The sequence below is a fragment of the Lissotriton vulgaris genome, chromosome 1_1, assembly GCF_964263255.1.
Source record: "Lissotriton vulgaris chromosome 1_1, aLisVul1.2, whole genome shotgun sequence".
In the NCBI taxonomy this organism is placed as follows: Eukaryota; Metazoa; Chordata; class Amphibia; order Caudata; family Salamandridae; genus Lissotriton; species Lissotriton vulgaris.
In genome coordinates, this window is record NC_141685.1 from 1,345,214,138 (window position 1) to 1,345,231,138 (window position 17,001).

The 17,001-nt window shown below is 43.1% G+C and overlaps 1 protein-coding gene across 1 annotated transcript in view; it reads right to left on the reverse strand.

Moving 5' to 3' along the window:
* Positions 1-548: 548 nt before the first annotated feature.
* The window catches only part of KIF5A (kinesin family member 5A), a 660,796-nt gene continuing 644,343 nt past the window's right edge, over positions 549-17,001 (reverse strand). Inside the window, exon 29 of the mRNA XM_086966580.1 lies at positions 549-892. The gene's annotated coding sequence lies outside the window, so the exon portion shown is untranslated. The remainder of the gene's footprint in view (positions 893-17,001) is intronic.

Genomic DNA, 17,001 nt, shown 5'->3' on the forward strand with positions numbered 1-17,001 from the left:
TTTTTGAGTTGGTTATGACATGATCGCGATTGCCACCTGCTTTATATGAGGGAATATTTACCAGCTGTGATAGACCTAGGGAAGTCAACCTGTCATGGGTTTTATAGCTGGAGAGTGTATCCAGGCATTCATCCCAAAAACTGAACTAGTCCAGGATCAGGAGGTGAGAGAAAAGGGGTTGGTATAAATGATGTGTTCTTTCTTCTTCCAGCCATCTAAAATAATTTGTAGGAGTTTGGGTGTGAGGGAGGGTGAGGTGTGATATGACAAGATACAGCCAAGAAAACTACTAGTTGAACACACATCTTAACACGGGTATATCTACCATTATTAAAAATAATACACAAAATTGACCATAAAGAGGACAAAGACAGTTGAGGGAAGCACATCAGTTGCAGAGAGGAGAGCTCCAATCTTAACCAAAATCTCAGAGTTTAGCAGGCAAGTCACATTCCTATAAACCCAACAAAACACCATCAAGTACTTAACTAAAGTGGAGGAACAGCTTCTGGAACACTTTGCATATAAAGACAGCTTGAAGCCGAATATTTTATTTCTTAAATGCCATCTTTTATTAGACAGTTTCCTTGTACAGAGATAATCCTATGTTGGTAATAACACACAGAGTGCCTTAAGACAAATATACAACAGATATCTTTTGTTTACAGAGATAAAGGTCTAAACACATGAGTTGTTACATTAGTAAATATCTTGCAGAGACAGAATGAACAGACAAGTTAGCAGCTCTAGGGTTACAGTGCAGTAAGAGGTACAGTGTACAGAAGAAAGACATCGACATTTAGGTCATACATGGAGGATTATGTTCAGTAGCAGAGGCCACAGGAAGCCTTGTTGCCGCATGCTTAGAGGAGGCCCCAGTCCCACTTACAAACTACAAGAGAAGAAGAAGGAGAGAAATGCAAGTCACAAAGAGGATGAAGTGATACAATATCTATTAGAACTAACAGATTAGACTACGGCATGCCATATTTTCTCTGTTAAGTTTATCCACTAGGGTCTAACTTAATTCATCTAGAGTGAGATGAAGGAATTGCATTTTGCCAAAAAAACATGAGCAAATGTCATGCGGACATTATAACATATTACTGACCTGTCCATTGAGGAAGATGCAAGATGATTAATTCTCCAAATTCAAGTGAGGATTCTGGATTGTTTAATGTAATATTAAATATTGTACACAATGTGTCAAAGGTATAGGAGAGCAAAGGCTCTGTTCAAATATCCTCTACTGACAGAGAGGGGAAAAATAACTACGCTAGAGCCGGAGGGTACTGGCTCAACCAGAGTGAAGGAATGATGATCAGATGGAATATAAATTCGCAATGTTGTGGTGAGAAGGCTTTAATTATATACTGCTTTGCTAATTATCTCATGATCTTTACCTAACCTGGAGAATTATCCAATCGAGCGAGGTACACAGTTGGTGAAGCAATTGAACCGAGATCATTTGAAGTAAAAGTTACCTATCTGTAGTTAAAGCTCACCTGCAAATGCCTCCTAATCTTATCCAAAGAACCAATGCCAACCAGATGGCCCATCATCACCCCAGAGGAAACTGCCACTACCATGAAGTCCATCCAGTCAGGGGTCCCATTGGCCACGTGCCTCCACCACACCAACTCCAGAGGACTGCAACTCATCAGCACCATACTCATGCCCATTCTGAATGATCAACCTCTTCTATGACCTTCCAAGATGATTGGAAACCCGCAACAGTTGAGGACCCATCATTAGTCGACAACTACAGACTGATCTTCCTGCTACCATTCCAAGCCATGGTCTTAAAGAAAATCATCAACAGACACCTCATAGAATACTTCCACGACCACCAACTACTTGACACCACTCTGTCTGGTTTCATACCCAACCACAGCATGAAAACAGCCCTCATTGTATGACATTCGCACAACTCTGTACAGAAGAGACATTACAGCCCTCACACTGCTAGACCTCTCCAGAGCATTAAACAGTCTCAGGATTAAGGAATAAAATTAAAAACCCATCCTGGGAAACTGTCATAAGTGGTCGGGATATTTTGGCCCTCCAAGAAACCTGGTCTATTGATCCAGTGTATATAAGCGGCTATAGAAGCTTTTTTACTCCGTCCGTGGGGGGTCAACATGGAAGAGCAAAGGGAGGCTTAATTACGTTCCTTTCAAACCAGCTCAAGTACGAGAAAGTTAATTTTATCCCTAAATCCAGTTACTATCAAGTAATAACCCTAAGCACTAAGAAGGGAATCAATGTTGTTGTCATAAACTTTTACAATAATATTCTGAAAGATGAAATTCCCAATACCCTGAAAATGCTTAGGGACGATATACAACATGAAATTGACAAGAACAATAGGGAATTGATAATTTTATGGGGGGGGGGGATTTTAATTGTCCACTCTGCTCAAAGGGTAAACAGGGGATTTGTGGCCTAATGTTAGAGCAAGATATCAATCTAACACATTTTGACCACTCCTTGATCAGGGATTTACTAAATGAAATACTGTTCATGTATGACCTGGGATACGCCAACGAAATAGATCAAAAACCTACTCCCTTCGGGCCTACATTTATTGGTAGAGGAGCATCGTCCACTATTGATTTTATTATTACCTCAAATAGTTAGTCATAAGATTAATAGGATAAAGACTTTAGAGTTACCCTTAAGTGATCATCTGCCCCAAATAATAGAGGTTGAAAACCCTTTTTTTGAACATCATGAAGACATGCTCCCTTTACGTACAGTCCCTGATGTAGTTCTGGGGAGGCAGAATGGGTACACTCTAAAATGGGGTAAGGCCGTCCCAGAAATGTTCCTCGCGAAACTGCTGAACCTTTGCTCAGATAGTTTCGCAATTTGCCTAGGGGAGAAGTCTCATAGTGAGCAGATAATAGAGCATTTTAACATAATAGCTTCTGAAATTAAAAATAGTCTGCGGGTGGAGGCGAAGAAAAGGACAAAGGGCAATAAAAGTTGGTTCGACAATGCATGTACAAGGGCACTAACTGACTTGAAACATGCTATTCACAGGTCACCCCGAGACCCGCTAGAAATAAGAGGGTTGAGGAAAACATATAATGAGGCTTTAAAAAATTGAAAAAATGCTATAAAAAAGGAGGCCCTAGAAGCCCTTTGCGAGGCTTCACAGTCGAAGGATGCATCCGCATTTTGGAGGGCCGTCAATACCCCTTTCCTCTTTGACAATCTCAAGGCCCGTATGGAGATAGCAAATACTGAGGAGGACTGGGTGGAGAATTTCTCAAACCTTTATAGATCCCAAGATGAATCTCATACTATAGATCCTTTTATAATGGGTAATGGTGGATTATGGGCTGAAAAATTGGTGATAACTCTGGAGGAAGTCATGATGGGTCTGAAAGCAACGAAGGGAGGCAAGGCCGCAGGTCCTGATGGGATCCCAGCAGATCTATACAAAGCAAATATTGAGATCTGGGGCCCTATGCTGGTGCAGCTTTTTAATGCAGCACTAGCTAGGGGCTTAATCCGTCTTGGTTTACCTCGGTTATTGTACCGATATATAAGAAGGGAGACAGACAAAACTGCGCTTGTTGTAGGCCAATCTCCCTCCTTGACTCATCTGTAAAAATCCTTGGAAGAATCATTCTGGCAAGACTCCAGAACTGGGCGGAGGAGAATGAAATAATGAGCGACCTACAGTATGGATTCCAGAAGGGCATGGGAACCGTTGAACAATGTTTAAATTTAATGATTGTTCAACAAAAGTATACTAGGGTAAAAGGTGAACGTCTGTATCTTACGTTTGTCGACCTCTCGTCGGCATTCGACTGTGTGCCACATACTAAATTGTGGGTAATCCTGAAAGGGCTGGGCATGGAAGATCCCATCATCTGCTTTCTGAGAGAATTATACTCAGGAGCTACAGCTTCAGTCCAATATGGTAGTGGGGGAGAATGTACCAGAAAATTTGGAGTGGGACGTGGAGTACGTCAGGGGTGTGTTCTGGCCCCTTTCCTATTTCTGCTCTACATAAATGGACTTGAGCATCGTCTCCTGCAGGAGTGCAGGGAGATGCCTAGGGTTGGCAAGAGATCTATCCCTGCACTCTTGTATGCGGACGATGCAGTCTTAATGGCTCGTACTCCCTTGGCCCTACAAAAACTGATAATATAATTTGAAAAGTTCATGTTGAGTCTAGATCTAAAAATCAATTGTAGTAAAACTTTCTCCATGAACTGTGGCACAAGATCTGGAAAACAGATGAAAAGAATGTTTATAAATAACGTTCCTTTGGAAAATACCACTACTTTCCCTTACCTGGGTATTTTGTTCCATGAATCTGGGGGTTGGACAAGTGCTGTAAAGGCCAGAACTCTTTTGTTCCAAAAAACAATAATGACCTTAAAGACTTTTATAAAAAAGTTGGGTCAAAAACCAATAAGAGAAATCTTGATTATATATAATGCCACATGTACATCGGTAGCCCTGTACGGCGCAGGTCTTTGGGGGTATTCGAATATAGAACCAATTCAAATAGCCGAAAATACATTTATGAGGGACGTCCTAGCAGTACCACAAAGTGTTTCGACCTACATTTGCCATACTGAACTGGGTCAACCTCATATTTCGGATTTAATTAGAACACAACCCATCCTCCTGTGGCATAGAGTATGGACAACTAACGAATGTGTCATGAATCCGGCTATGTGGCAGGACGTATTAAAAATGGAAACGTGGGTAGATTTGATTGGCTAGATTACGTTAAACGTTTTATGATCCAAATTGGTTGACGACAATACTACGAGGACCCACTCTCAATGGGAAATATACCCAGAAAACTGCTGAAAAAACTGTGTTTGGAATACCTCGAAGACAAGAGAAGGCGAGAGGAAATGAATAAAAAGACAGTTACCTCGCACTTCTTGTTATTAACTGACGATAAAGTACAGCCATACTTAACTCTGCCGATGTCTAATTATGATCGATTTCTCTTGACCCGTTTTAGATTAAATATTGTTTTTAGACTCTTGTCCTTCCCAGAAATGAATTCATGGTCGCGAAATTTATCTACTTGCCCGTGTGATGATTCCTCGCCCCAATCTGATATTCATATTTAATTTTTTTGTAAATTTTATATTATGCCTCGTAGGAAATTTATAATCCCATTCCTTAAAGAAATGAATTTAAATAGATGCCGCCCAGCCTTTTTAGAATGTCAGAGAATGGACACAGTTTTAACCGTTGCTGTAGTTTTAATTTTTTTTAAACATGTATTTAAATTACGGAAAACAATTGGTGCTAATGAAATATAATAGACTTGTTATTTTTTAAATTTCTCTGTGTAAATTGTAAATTTCATGCTGTTGCTTTTATGGTTATTGTCTTTTAACCGAATAAAGTACTTTTTGAACTCTGAACAGTCTCCCATCCCATTCTCATCCAACGCATACACAATATTTGAATCCAAGGACACACACTACGATGGATTTGCTCCTTCCTGACTGGGAGAACCCAGTCAATCAGCCTGGCACCGTACACTTCAGATGCCTGCAACCTTATCTGTGGAGTTCCACAATGATCCTCCCTGAGCCTGACCCTCTTCAACACATTTATGATCCCTCTAACCAGCATAATCCGCTCTCATAGTATCGACGTCTTCTCCTATGAAGATGACATGCAACTCAATCTCCCCCTAATGGACCATACAATTAATGTGCAGATCAAGTTCAATACCTGCATGACTGAAATTACTCAACCAATTGTCTAAAGCTGAACACTGGCAAGACCAAAATTGTGATTTTTGGGAAGCACATCACCGTGGGATTCCACCTGGTGGCTAAAGCTAGCACCTGCACCCACCACCCATGCCAAGAACCTTGGGATTATCACTGTGACCAAACTGAAAATGACCGCTCAAGTCAATGCCGTCAACACCTCATGCTTCCATGACGAGAAAATGGTGAGGATGATTTTTAAATGACTACTAATCAGCACCTGTAAAACCGTCATGCATGCCCTAGTCACAAGCAAGCTGTACTATGGGAACAGCCTTTGAGCTGGGATCAACATAATACTCACCAAAAGGCTGCAGACCATACAGAACTCAATGGCCAGAATCACTCTCACCCTCCAATGCCACACGAGCACAATTCAAACTCCTCACCCGCACTTTCAAAGCACTACATAGCACTGGCCCAGCCTACCTCAACAAACCTTCCAGACACCTCCGCTCGTCCATACTCCTGCTTGCACAAATTGCATGCACACAGAGCCCAGATCTGGCAGTCGAGTCTTCTCCTACATCGCTCCTAAAGCACGGACCAACCTTCCGCTAGACAGAAGCATCTCCTCCTCACTCCTTGAATTCTGAAAGAAGCTGAAGACCTGACTTTTTTAGTAGCCCTACCAGGTCCTAGGTGTGCTTAGATTAAAACCTGCTCAGTACCAGAATAGCAGACTGGGTGACAGTGAGCTCTTCAAATCTGCATAACCTAACATAACATTACATTGGTACCTTTCACTGGAAAGTAAAATGGTTTTATAGACAACCCTGCTACCACAAGATTTTGTGCTACTTCCTGAGTGAAATAGGCACTGATTAGTGCTTCAATGATGTTTAGATTGAGGAAAGAGCCATGTTACTAGTTTCTTTCAAAAGGAAAAGTAATTCCTGCCATTCCTGAGGCTTTTGGTAAGTAAGTTCCAGAGTATGGTTGAAGCTGACCTCAGAAAATATGCCCCTAAGGCCAAGTAGGTGCTACCCTGCCCCATTAATACTCATAAGTGCAGACAAATGTGGTCCATACTTATAAGGTACGTGTCAATCCTCTAAAGGTTGAGAAATTTAAGAGAAGCAGAATCCAGGTGGAGCCCGGTATTATAGGGGTGTTGTGCACCATGCAGGGCTCCCCATTTAGACTGGACTGACCACTGTTTAAAGCTGGCCAGTGAGTAACTGGGACTGTTGAAAGATAAGATTCCCTAGAGTATTAAAAAGATGAGGGTGGCAATGCCAAACCAAGCCAGGTCAGGCCAATCTGCAGTTAGAACTGAAGCTTGTATGTTTCACTATACACTAGGAGAGGAAGTTGGTTCCCTGAAAGGACTGCAATGATCCTGATAAGATGGGTGGATTGAAGTGAAATTCAATTTGATGTATTGTCTTATGTCGATAAGCAGAGGTGGTGATAGGAAGGATATGACAGTGTAGGGAAAATAGGCCTGTTTATGAATTGGTACAATATCTGCAAGATCAGTAACAGAGGGTACTACTTGCATGCTTGCTTATCAAATATACTCTGATATAAATGCGCATGAAAGCAAGGAAAAAAGAAAGGAAATGGTCTCTACAAATAAATGCTGTAGAACCGTATGGTTTCCCCAGCACAAGGAATGACAGTGAGGAGGAGTTCCAAAAGGCGGAATCATATGTTCAATAATCCTTGTACACTGTACTGCATGTTAGTTGGAAAGCATGTTAGTTGGGAGGCCTGGTGGGGAGGGGGGGGGGGTCACGATCCCCCCTCCTGTGCTGCCTGTGCATACAGATACACTTGTCTGACCTAATGAGACATGGTATGATAGCTGTAAAAGTGTATTCTGCTTATAAGGTACAGATCTGTCACTTAAATATGTTAATGTAATGGAACTTTTATAAATGTATTGAGTAATTCCGCTCATTTTAGGTAGAATTGCATTGTGTGAGAAATGGAATGCTTTAATACTCAAAGGGAGCTACTACCCTGACCAGGTTTATCCAACACCTTCGTAACAGGGGTGAGAGTGCTTTAATGGTTCACAGACAAATTACAAGAGGTTAAACAAGCAAGTGATGTTGCAAAGTATTCAGGCGCAAAGGCTCTCAAGCGTATATGCATCAGAGCCTTTTCCTCTTCCTAGAAAGGACCTAAGTGTGACCAGTGCTAGAGGTCCTATTAGTAATTACTTATCCATAGTTAGTGAAAAAAAGGTACAAAGGGGGGTACTGCTTATGTAGTATTATTAGATAATTAGCAGGGAAGCACTGCTGATAGTCTTAATAGCCCAAATGACTTGACTGATGGTTTTGAAGATATTGGCAAAAGATGCACCTGTAAGTTGGGATTGAGGCACTTGTGTTTTCAGGAAAATGTAAGGTTTCCTTCATTAATTTAATGTATTGGTTTGGGAGACACAACTTGAGTGCTAATCCTTAGCTAAAGTGATTTAGATGCAAGTCTAGGTTTAGGGGATGAGAAATAATTTAGTGCAGGTGTTGAAGGGGCTCTGTTGAAACCTTAGTATCATGTTTAAGTTATTGATAAGTTCTTAAGAAAAACAACATGCTCCTTTCCTTGTCTCCATTGTTTTCTACCAATGAGCGCCACTGATTACTTAAGTCATCTGGAATCCCAACAACTTTACATCATCCTTCTCATATGCTTCGAAAACCAAGTATGCCAGAGCATCCCAGGGTCTCAATGGTGGAAAGGGGAAGCAGTATTTTTACAATGGGTATAGATATCTCTAATGATAGAATTGGCATTACCGAACAAGTTACTTACCTTCGGTAACAATATATCTGTAAGACACATTAGTTAGTTATAGATTCCTTACCTTAGAATTACCCCCAGGCGTCAGACTGGATCCGGAAAATTTTTAGTCAGCAGTACCTCTGCAGAAGGTGACATCAGTCGGCTCCGTGTTCGTCGTTGGCAGCGTTTCGCCGGGAAGATGTCGCGGTAGCTACTTAGATGCCGCCCTCACGTGCTGACGTCAGTTCTGTACACGACTTTCCGCACCAGAAACGCAGAGCCATGCAAGACACTGACCACTGGTGCACAAAACTAGGGCCATGGAAGGATAACCTTAACCCTAGAAATCAGTTTGCCGACAGAGGAGGATGGCTGGGGCACCGGGATGATGTCGCGGTAGCTACTTAGATGCTGCCCTCGCGTGCAGACGTTAGTTCTGCACACGACTTTTCACGCCAGAAACGCAGAGCCATGCAAGACACTGACCACTGGTGCACAAAACTAGGGCCCTGAAAGGATAACCTTAACCCTAGAAATCAGTTTCCCGAATGGGGAGGATGGGTGGGGCGGTAAGGAATCTATAACTAACTAATGTTTCTTACAGATATATCATTACCGAAGGTAAGTAACTTGTTCATCTGAAAGAAACAGGTTAGTTATAGATTCCTTACCTTAGAATAGATACCCCAGCAATACCAACCCCAGAGGAGGGTCTGCGAACCAAGATCACACCAGGAAGTTCTGGAGAACAGAACGGCCAAAGAAGCCATCTCTACAGACTTGACTGTCAAGGCAGTGGTGTTTTGTAAAAGTGTGCAACGAAGCCCACGTAGCTGCCTGACATATGTCATTCAGAGGAACGCCTCATCCCAGAGCAGTTGCTGCCGGCCATGGTGGATTGGGTGCGCAGCCCTACTGGAGGCTCTTTTTTTGCCAAGAATAGCCGATTTTAATACACAAAATGACCCATCGGGAGATAGTCCGCTTGTGTACAGCCCGACCTTTCTTGGCGCCCGCGTACCCAACAAAGAGCTGGTCATCCCCCGGAACTGTTTGGTGCGATCCAGATAAAAGGAAAGTGCACGTTTTGGGTCCAGACGGTGGAGCCTCTCTTCCTCCTTTGAAAGATGGGGAGGCGGAAAGAAGGGGGGCAAAGTGATGGTCTGCCCGATGTGAAAGGCATTGACAACCTTGGGCAGGAAGGATGGACGAGTCCTGAGGAAAACTTTGTCCGGATGCACAGATAGAAAAAGAAGCTTTGAAGAAAGCGCCTGGATCTCACTCACTCGTCTGGCAGATGTGATGGCTACCAGGAATGCAGTTTTGAGAGTTAAAAATCTCAAAGGACAGTTGTGAAGCGGCTCAAAGGGAGCACACATTAAATAAGTTAAAACTAGATTCAAGTCCCACTGAGGCATAACTAAGGGACTAGGAGGAAAGAGAATGAGTTAAGCCTTTCAAGAAACAATTTACCACCAGGGACTTGAAAGGGAAGGCTGATCTGGAAGCCAAAGGAAAGCAGAGATGGCCGAGAGATAGACCTTGATAGTGCCCTGCTAGGCCAAAGAAAGGAGGAACAATAGGACCTCAGTAAGAGGGGCAGAAAGGGGATCCACAGCCTTTGGTGTGCACCATGCCACAAATACCGTCTTAGTGGAGGGACGTCGGACTGGCAAGATTAAATCGCAGACTTCGGGAGGGAGGTCGAATGACGCCAACTGCCGCCATTCAATCTCCACTCAAGGAGGTGGAGGCTGGACAAGTTTGGGTGAAGGTCCGTCCTCTGTTGCTGTGACAGAAGATCCTCCCTAAGAGGCAGACGGGTCGGAGGATCGATGGCCATGTCGAGTAGCTCGGGATACCAGACACTTCGTGCCCAATCCGGAGCCACAAGAATGACTTGGGCTTAGTCGCGCCTGATCTTCTTCAGCACTCTGGGTAGAAGTGGTATAGGCGGAAAGGAGTACAACAGACCGCATTTTCACTCGCAACGAAAAGCGTCGCGGAGCGAGTGACGCCTTGGAAATTCCAACGCGCAGAATTGCTGACATTGCGCATTCTCTTCGGTGGCAAATAGATCTAACCAAGGCGGCCACATGGGAGAGGTGGAGATCAGAAGGCTCTGGTCACTGGCGGAGTCCGGGCTCCACATCAACCTTCTGGAGCTCCAGGGGATCCATCTTGACTCAAGGCATTCCTTCCTTCTGTCCGGGGAAGAGTAGTGCAGGTGTTCAAGGACAACAACACCGCCATATGGTACTGCAACAAACAGGGTGGGGTGGGGTCGTGGACCCTATGTCAGGAGGCCCTCCACCTCTGGACATGGCTGGAACATCAGGGCGTATCCCTGGTGGTTCAACACCTGGCGGGTTCACTGAACGCCAGGGCAGACAAACTCAGCCGCAGGTGCATGATGGATTATTGGTGTCCCATCATTGCACATTCAAGTGCCTAGTGTCATCCTCTGGGATTCCAAAACAACCATCTCACGTCCACCCTTGATTTAATCGGGAGAAGAGTAAGATCAAGTTGTATCCTCTTATGTAGTTCCAACATGAAAGAGGACGTGCAAAGGGGATCTTTTTCTTATTTCTCTAATTAAGAGTATTTATTAGTGCAGTGCAAAAACTAATAAAAGAGTGTAAAGTGTAATATTAAAATAGGATAGACAGCAGAGAGATGACACAAGGATTCTTTTGACGTGATCTCCAAAGTGTCGTCCTACTAAAAACCAACGTGCGAGTGGAAAAGGGGGACAGTTAGAAATGTATCACTGTCTCAGCGGTCAACAAGTTTCAGCCACTAAGGATACATTATCCTGGCTTTCTTTTACTAGTTTTTTGCCCTGCACTAATAAATACTCTTAATTAGAGTAATAAGAAAAAGATCCCCTTTGCAGTTGAATGTGCAATGATGGGACACCAATAATCCTGAAGTGGTTCAAGTCTGACGTTTTCACTTCATTACTTCTCTGCACTTTTTTGTTTTGGTTATACTGAATCAAGCAGTGTTGAATGTGGCGTTTTTTCTCAGATGAACTCTTTAAAGATCTTGGTTGTTAAGACCTATGGATTCCTGTGTTTTTGTTGAATAAGAAGTTGGGGGGTTGAATCCTTTATGGTCTTTGTAAAATTTTCCTCTGACCCTCTATATAGTGTTTTTGTGACTGACAAGGCTGTCAGCATTTACTTTTAGTTTCATGTGGTTGCTAATTAGGATGCAGGTGGCCTCAATAATAAGAATGTTGCAGGTTTTATTGTAATTACTGTAACTTAAAATTGTTTGAAGTATAAGGAGACCTTTGTCGATTTTCTTGATGACAATAAGTCGTCAGTGAGATCACGGTGACAGGATCATTCTCAATTGTGAAGAGGTCATCACTTAATCTACTGATAATGTAGAAAAATTGACAGACTTCAGCATCTTGATTGCTATTGATGAAGAAGGCCTCAAAGACACAGAGATTGAGGCTTCATCACTGAACTCTCACAAGAGGCATTTGAATGTGCTAAGATAGCAAAATGATCAGGATGAAAATAAGTTCCTTACCTGTAACTGGAGAACTACGGTTACAGGTAAGTAGCAACTGCAGTTCTCCAGTATTGGTATCTTTCATAGATTCACATGCTTGAATCATTCCCCGTTGTCAAAGTGGGAGCCCCTCAATACCATAGTAAAGCAGCATTTATTAGTATTATAGGCTATAATGGCATTGCCAAGTCTGTCTGATAGCTTGTCTTTGTCTTTTTTGAGAAAGGACTAAACTTGAACTATAAGCAATCATGCGACAGCAACCTTTCATTCAATGCAAAGCCCAGTCGGTGAAACAGTTAGAGGCAAGCGTTGGTAGCTTTGGCAGTTTGCTTTGTTATTGAGGCTTTTTACACTTCAAATATAAAAAGGTAACCCCGTTGATAGATACTTCAAGGTCTTGGTACTTTGAGGCTTTTAACAGCCAGTCATCTGGGTAGGGGAATACCTGATGACCTTGTTTCCTGAGTGTGGCTTCCACAGGGGTGACACATTTGGTGATTATCCAAGGAGCTAACTTGAGGCCGAATGGGAGGACTCAGAACTGGTAATGGCTACCAGCTATGGTGAAGTGGAATTATCTGCAATGCTTGGGATGTATGGGAATGTAGAAAATGCATTTTGCAAATCTAAAGAGGCCATGTAATCTCCATTGTTTAGCAGGTGCAGGATGTTGGAGATAGTAATCATATGGAAAGATTGTTTGCATAGGAATTTGTTTTGCTTCCTGAAGTCTAGGATGGGACTAAATTCACCTGTTTTGTACAAGGAAAGAAATGGGAGTAGAATCACATGCCCTTCTGAGAACAAGGAACCTTTTCTATTGCACCCTTGGCCAGCCTTATTAGGGGTTCTTTCCTCAGTAAGTGAAGGGTTGGAGGGTTGTTTGGTGGTCTCATTACAAACTCCAGGGTATGTCCATAGTTTACTAAATCTAATACCCATTTGTCCAATGTTATCTTTTTCCATTGAGTGAGGTAGTTGGAGATACTCGCACCCACTCGAAGGGTTAGATTGGATGTAGGCGGTACCTGATCTAGGTTACTGTTTACCATCTGTATCTTGACCCTAGGGTGGGTTGCTTCCGGCGGGGTCCTTGTTTGTTATAGGCTGCTGAGGGTGGTTGATGGTACGCCTGATGTTGGTAAGCGGGCCTACATTGCGATTGAAATTGCTGGCATTGTTGATAACCCCCTCTGTAGGCAGAGTAACCTCTTCCTCTAGCCCTCTAAAAGGGCAACTTCTTAAATTGAAGGATGCCAAGAGACCTAACGGTGTCAGTGTCCATCTTTATTGCCAGTAATGCATCATCTATATGTTTTCCGAACAAAGTTTCTCTGTCGTGGGCCATGTCCAAGACTTTGATTGGACCTTTGGTCTAAAGGGCATAGCTTTAACCCATCTTTGGCATCTCAAGACCGCTGCTCCGGCAAATTGGCGGAGACCTGGGGAGGTGATGTCAATCGCGCAATCTTTAATCTCTGAGGAGGTGTGCTCACCCTCCTGGAGGAGCTTCTTTCCTTCCACCTTTTTGTAATCAAGCACCAAGTCGACTAGACTATCAGACAACATTTTTCTGTCATTGCGACCCAGGAATGCTAGCGAGTTGAAGCTCGAACGGTGATGGTAGACATGGGGGAGAATCTTTTCCCTATGTTGTCCAAGTGCCTGCCTTCTTTATCTAGCTGCGCGGAGATGGGAGCAAAAGGGTCTTTGGAACATCTTTGCGCTGCTTGAGAGGTCACTGAGTCAGGTTTGGGATGACCCATGAGGCAAGCTGGGGAACCCTCTGGAGCCTTGTACTACTTGTCTAAACGAGGTGGGTTCTTCATTATTATAGTCCCTTCCTCCTAAACATAGCCAATGATGGGGATGGCCCGCACCAACTCCTTGCTTGTTCCCTGAAATCATAAAGAAAACTGGCTGACTGCTTAACAGACATTGGGAGATGAAATCGTGTTGCAGCGTGGAAATCAGGTCATGTCCTCTGGGAGAGAGTATGAAGGATGTGGTGGTGGAGGTGACGGAGTAGGGACAAGGTAGTCATCCCACTAATCCTGTGGATGTTGGGGATCAGGGATTTCGTCTTCCTCCCTTTCATCTTCTGAAGACGTTTGATTGTCTCTTGGTGGCATCGCTTTGTTGAAGGCAGGTGTCATTTAGGGCATTAAAGGCGGAGGAGTATGTCTTGGCGTAGCAGGAAAGGCAGGCTGAACTGGTGCTACTGGCTGCTCCTGTGGAGGGTCAGGAAATCTTTTTCTATAATCCTGCAGCACGGCTTGGTGATCCTGGTCTAGTTACACAGGCTTTTCCACTTCATAATACCTGGGCTGAGGATCAGGATGGTATTGGTAATGTTTATAATGCTGTTTGGGAGGGGCATCATATTGGTGATAGTAATGCTCTTCCTCATTTTCTTCTCCCTGGTATTTTACCCTAAGCTCTGATGGGCTGTGAGCTGCCCCAAAAGGTCTGTCATTCTCTGACTCTTCCAAGTCCAACAAGTGACTTGGTGGCAAACGTGAAACCTTGCTGTTGGGTGTCACTTCAGGCCTTAAAGTTGTTTTTGTTAATTTTCGTGATTTTCACGGTCCCATCGACGATGTAAATGTGAACTTAGACGTCAACAGTAGGAACTCCATCGTCGATGGTGTCGTGGACGGTGTGTCGCCGTCTGCTGTGTCGCTGTCAACGGTGTCTTAGTTGATGTTGCTGCCGTCGACGGTATCTTCGCCGTGGACGAGACGGTGGTGACCATACCAGCGTATGTTTTTAAAAGGATCCTCACCGGAGCACTTATTCTAAGGGAGTGAGATCCCTTAGAATAAGAGCTCCGCTAAACAAGTGCGTTGAACCCACCCATACACAATAGATGTGGTGGGTGACGACCTGAGGATGGAGCATGCCACTGGTGATACTAGAAGATGAGGTTCCTTTTAAAAATACTAAATAGATTTTTTAGTCACTGTCTGACTTCTAGTTAGTTCTGAAATGAGGTATGAGCAGCGTAGATGCAAGAGTTCTCTCCCCTATGATATTGGTAATTTTACATTGAAAGCTCAGAGTGCTCTCTTTTTTGCTTCTGACTCCCTCTTCTTGTTTCTGGAACTGCCTCAAACTGGACAAATATTGGAAACCTTCAATTAAGTAGATTTTATCTTTGACACACAATGCAAAGATCCCCAACATGTATTATCCTGGGCCTTTCCAACAAACATTAATTTTCCCTACACTCAATGAAAGGGAAATAAATAGTCGAGCTCTCTGTGCAGCAAACAAGTCCTTAACTCACTTTGGGATATAACAAGACCTCTGATCGTGGGGCCTCACTATATTAGATCTGGGACCTGTTGGGAATGGAAAGACTTTATCGTTGGAACTCAATAGCACAAGTTTGGAGGATGTATAGGTCCCATTTACTTCTTTCCTTTCTAGTGAATTCTATGAGCTCTCATACCCCAGATAATGGAGGATCCTGCACCTCTCCTTCCAGATCAAATAATCACTAACACCAATCTCATAGATAGTTACCACTGCCATACCACTTGGGGAATAACACATGTTCAGCTATAGAGGTAACACTGACCTGCACTATTGAAGGAATAGATTAGCATCCATGCTATTCTGGGATGGTGGGGGAAGGTAGATATTATGTGTTACATTATACAACCTTTCCTCGACGGCCACAGGATGTATTCATCAAAACTCAATCAACATAAGTGACCCATAAGATTTTTGTGTTATTCATTTGTTGAGGATTCCTAGCCAGAACATGGAGAATTTTCAAGTGACAGATAAAATATATATCGTTTCGGAAAAATTAATGTGCCATTTATCAAGTGCTGCAAATCATGGCTGGGGCAGCACACGCTTGTATTTCACAAATACCATATACAGCACAGCCAGGAACATTTCAAGATTACCTCACCCAGAGAACAGGGAGATCAATAAGAACAACAGACCATAATTGAAGACTTCACTAAGACATATTTAATAAATAACATGCATGCAGCCCAAGTGCAATTTCCCATCATGCAAAAGAGCTTGAAATAGGAAGTTGCACTGGCAGTGCCTACCCACTCAACACAAAGGAAATCCTTCAGCACAGAAAAGGTAGTGCCAGATCGCCAGCCAAAAATATGTGTACTCAATTAAAAACAATCAATTGAACGTATACATAATCAATGTATCAATTATTAATATCCACTGCAATACAGGAAGGGTAGTGCATAATTCTTGCACTCGAGAGAAGTGACAAAGCAGCCATTGAAAAGGCAAAATGTATTTGAAGCCTGGTTGTCATAGAGAGAGAGCAGTAGTTTAGTTCCTATCCTCATGAAAAACACATTTTTTTTCTCAAAACGAGATGGCAGCAAAACAGTGAAAATGTTTCAGGAAAATAAATCTCTTACCAACAGGAACACGACTAGGTCAATCCACTCATTTCATACTCAAGCACAGCCAGTACTTGTTGACTTAGTGACACTACCTATTTAGAGGCGTTTAGACCATATGTGTTCAGGGAAGTAAAGATGCAGGTAACGGTCTGTTGAAGCACAAAGCCCTCTTCTTTGTGCATCTCATCGACTATAATATCATATGCTTTTGCCTCCCTAAAAACTCACTCCCAGACAGCAGTGCCAGACACCTAGGCACTGCTTTAACCAATGCTAGAAGTACAACATCAAACTTGATCATTAAAGACACTCAACTGGCTCCCTTGTGACATCAGGATTAAATGTGTGGGTTTGTATACATCCACAAAGCATACTGGAGCACAGGCCTAGTATACCTCCAGAAACTGGAACTGTACTATGCACCTCCTCAGGTTCTTCACTCCATTTCCACCTACTGGATCACTCTATGATCATTCAGGAGATAAAACAAGGAGGAGGATCCTTGGCCTTATAAGGTCTTATGCTCTGGAACTCCCTTAGCTTGAACCTTAGACCCAAAACCAATC